Source organism: Lampetra planeri, chromosome 45, assembly GCF_965212315.1.
Source record: "Lampetra planeri chromosome 45, kcLamPlan1.2.h2, whole genome shotgun sequence".
Lineage (NCBI taxonomy): Eukaryota > Metazoa > Chordata > Hyperoartia > Petromyzontiformes > Petromyzontidae > Lampetra > Lampetra planeri.
Genome location: NC_136151.1, coordinates 4,565,823 through 4,570,596, shown reverse-complemented (window position 1 = coordinate 4,570,596; position 4,774 = coordinate 4,565,823).

Here is a 4,774-nt window from a genome sequence, read left to right as displayed (position 1 = left end):
GCTGTGAATTTGCACGTGTATATATGTTTGTGCATTTCAGTGTCTCCCTGTGTCTATGACAGTGTAACTCGCCACTGAGTAGCGATGCGAGTGTGTGATAATATTTATGAATGAGTGGTAAATGTGTCTGTATTTGTATCGATATGAGAGATAGTGTAACTCACACCAATGAGTAGCTATGTGAGTGTGTGTATATATTTATGAATGGGTTGTAAATGCGTCTGTATTTGTATCTAAATGAGAGTGTAACACACACCACTGAGTAGCTATGCGAGTGTGTGTTAATATTTACTCGCTGGGGGTTCCCGTTACCCGGACCAAAGCTATGAGGTTGTCCATAACATGATACATCACACAATCTAATGTGTACAGCTCAGATATAGTACAGGTGTGTGTAATAATGCTACATACCCTCACCATTTACTATAGCTGAGTAATAGACAGTGCATAGTTTGCTGTATAGTGTGATGTGTAATGTTGTTAGATATACCCCTACCATACTGTTTACCCGTATTCTTGTGTAGAGGAGTAGTTGGTAACGTTTCGTCACGCTTACCCTCTGGTGTAGTGACGTCACAGGAAGTGACGTCAGGCGGATTTTCCGGTACGATGACGTTATGGGAAGTGGCATCATGCACAGGGGGCGGGGCGGTGACGGCACGTCCCCCTGGAGTACTTAAGCTGGATCCCGTAACGTGAGCGGGGTCGTCGTTAGAGCGGGGAACGTGGAAGTCAGGACCCAGGGTAGGGTAGCCTAGCACGAGGCTAGAATGGCTGCTTCACCCGGCCGGCCGACTTTGGCTTATCCCTCGGTCGGTGCAGTGGGAAGGGCCCGAGTATTCTGTGTGTGTTAGGGACTCCCAGTACCCTATCCCTGGGGAGATATATATTAGCCCGTCCAATATAGGTGTAAGCCCCTAATAACCCTAGGCGTAAGCCCCTAATAAACTCTGGCGTGAGCCCCTACAAGACCTGCCTCTGCGTCGTCATTTGCACCATAACACTTGTACAGGAAAATGGAGTAAAAACATTTTTTTTGTTTATTTGTTTGTGTGCCTCCCTTGTGATGGGACTTTGTAGGATGAACGCTGAGATTTATAAGGGACACGGGGTTACCAACAACGTCTTGATTGGTCTGTAATAAGGTAGGGCACTGATAAGGGGTTGACAGCTATGCATACCTACACCATGTGCTATATCTGAGCTGTAAACAGTGAGGTTATTGTGAGACAATGATGAGAAGTGTCTGTCGTCAAAGAAAAGACACATCCTCTTTGGTTCTTTCGGTAAAGTCACGTAGGTATAAAATAAAATAAATCGTGACGTTTCGGGTGCAACACAAGCGTCCGTCATCAAGTGACTTTACCGAAAGAACCAAAGAGTATGGATTCCTGCATTCACGAAAGCTTCAAATCAAGATTAAAAGTCACATTGGTGATAAATCGTTCATAGTGAAATTAAAGACATTGATGAGGCGTCAACCATTAATGTTGTGCAACAATAGCAGCTGCATATCAACGTGGTGCACACTCGCACGCCGTTTGCCACAAGTCGAATTGATCGCTGGCACTTTCTGGCAATCCCCCAAATGTAAACGGACGCACGGAACTACTAACTTTTATATTTATACCGTAGATATCCACTAATGCAGGTTGGTTGGGTTAGATAGTTAACCCGAAAAAACTGTATAATGGATATTGGTCGCGAAAGTTTTACATGTTAAACTACTGTAGATGTGTTATGGTGATTTGTTTATTTTTCTTGTACTTGCACTACTATCATGTTTGTGTACTGTTTATTGTTGTAATGATCTCACCCCGTACCCCTACTGGACATCTGTTAAAAAGAGCTTTACACTTAAAAGGATTCCTGGTGCAGTATAAATATTCTGATTCTGATGTACGTCAGTCCAAAGATGCCAAATTGACATCGATTTTCGATGCACAGCGGTCAAACCACTCATTTACAATGCTCAGAGCTGGACTTTGGACGAACTAATCGCAGAACCAAACTCTGTATGCGTTCATGCCTGGCATTGAAAATGGGCTTAAACCAACAACTCGTTTCACCGGAGTACCGCGTTTAATCGCAGGCAAATGCTTGGAATCGAAAACCCACATATCAGGATGTGTTATACAGGTAGGAACAACAGTTCCACACTGCCCACCAGGGATTATTTGTCTGTCTGTCGTGAATAACCACGCTCTCGATTTGTATTTTATAGAGCGCTTTGGGCGGGCTCAGCACCACGTGATGCACCGCCCCACGCAGCTTGCGCCGCGTGACACGGATCGCACGAATGCGCTGTCCAACCAAGTTCCTAACTGCCCACTCCGAAGGAACGTGTTTTTCACGCTTGTGATCATGTTCTTACAAAGTCCATTGTTGGCACTGGTTAAAGCCAACGGCGCGAATCTACAGGTACATCTAGACAGGTTTGTGTGATGCGGGGCTTGTTTCTACATTCCTTAAACATCTCAGCACATTCCATGGGGTGCCTCGTGAGGTTTGTAACCCCGTGTAAAGTAATTTTACATCCACGTTTCTTGTCTGTGAGCCTTGATTAAAATATGCATGACTCACTATCTATACACTACTCACCACCCCATATCCACACACACTACTTACCATTCACACACTACTCACCACCCCATATCAACACTACTCAGCATCCGATATCCACACACTACTCACCATCCACACACTACTCACCATCCACACGCTATTCACAATCCGATATCCACACACATTACTCACCATCCACACACTACTCACCATCCCATAAGCACATACACTACTCACCATCAACACACACTACCCACCACACACACCACGCACCTGCTGCCATGCACCAGGGAGAACATCTCCCCCAGGAATAAACCCGTTTCGCAGATATTCTGATGGAGAGAATGAGAGCAAGAAAGAACTTCAAAGCGTAAACACAGATCCTCGCAGAAGGAAGAGGCAATGACACAAACGAGAAAAAGGCAGCGCCAACCGACTCGCCCTCGCCTTAAATGGACTTGCTCCTCCCTACATTCATGACCTCCTTCAGCCACGAATATTGCATCAAGATCAAGATCCTCAGCTTGTGCATTGCTCACCGTCCCACGGTCTCTAGGCTACACACGTGGGGGGTGACGGTGCCTTGGCAATCGCGGCACCTAAACTATGGAACTCGTTGCCCTTGAAGGTCAATGGGGACTTCCGAGACACTGCTCATCTTCACATCTCCACCTAAGCCATCTCTGTGTAAAATGGCTTTCTCCCTTTAATGATGTTCCAATGTCCTTCTCACTTCTTTCCTCGGGTGATGTTTACTATTTTCTGCAGTTCCATGCAGAGCGCCCTGAGAGTGATTGTTTAAGGGTGCTTTGTTAATATAAATAATTATTAAATAATGATTATTAAATCTCTTTATTAAATTATTATTACTTGCCGGACACGCCAGTTGGTTCAGGGCATGGGGCGCTTTGTAAATGCAAATTATTATTATGAAGTTATTATTAAATAATGATGGCAGCAGGTTTATTTAATTATTTTAAATTCATAGTATTACTATATGGCATCATCAAATTATTGCTTATCATTACTAAATGCTGTTATGAAATGATTGTTATTTCATAATTATTACTAAAATATTATTTAATTATTATGGGATTCTTAGGAACAAAAATACTTAAAAAATTATTAAATTATTATAAAATCACCATTTACTTATAAAACTATTCTAATAGTTTAATAATTATTAACACTATTGGCTATGGACGTTGTGAAAGAAGACCAACATACATGAAATAAACCACTGCGACGACGATCTGGCCTTGTGTCTGTCTTTAAAATTTCTTCCACAGCTGGACAGCACCTCTCTCTCTCTCTGGCACGGCTGCACTCCGTTCCACACGGCTGGTGGTTACTCGCCTCTCTCTCTCAACAGCTCCCGCGCGCCGCTGACAGGCGGTGCGCTGGGAGGAAGCCTCCGGCCCGCCACATGGCCGCTGGCGTCCCGCAGTCGAGCGACATGGTCCCGCTCTCTAACTCCACACACTGGCCACGAGCTCTCTTCTGCTTCCCCTTATATCCCCTGGCCCACGTCACCAAGCCCCGCCTAAAGCCACGCCCCCTCACGAACCTTCGAGATGGTTACTTCCCCAGAGCCTTTTGAGCTCCGCCCCTAACCTCGGCCCATCCCTCTAATTGGGTGATGGCCCAAGCGGCGGAGCCTATCCACTGATCGGCGCTCATCGATTAAATCTCGTATTACACATACACACAACCACTATCCACATAGAATAAAGCGGTCTCCTAGAAATTTCATGAATTAAAACTATATTTAACAGATGAACAGAGGATACATGAAGCCAGTAGTTAAAATATTTAGTTGATAAAGGTTGAAGACGATTAAAAACTGTGAATTTTAACAAACAGGCCTTACAAGAAAAAATGGAAAAAGACACAGATGGGGAAAAAACCTGTTAACCTTTACATCAGAATGTTTGTTCAAGGTGCAGTTCCACTGTGGCAATGCACACAGCCTGACCCTACCCGGTCAATCAGCCTGTGGGACAAACCATTATCGCTGCGTCACGGGCTGCTGCTACTGCTGGCTTTTGTTTATAGAAACCTAACACAGTGCGTGACTGTAACGTGACGTCTGCACAGGTGAGCGCTGCGTTGTGGAACATTCAAGGGCGTGTCTCGGGATATTTATAACTTAACTGCAGGTGAAGTCAGTTCATTTCCCTGCTCGTCTCCGCTGTGTGAGCTGCACACA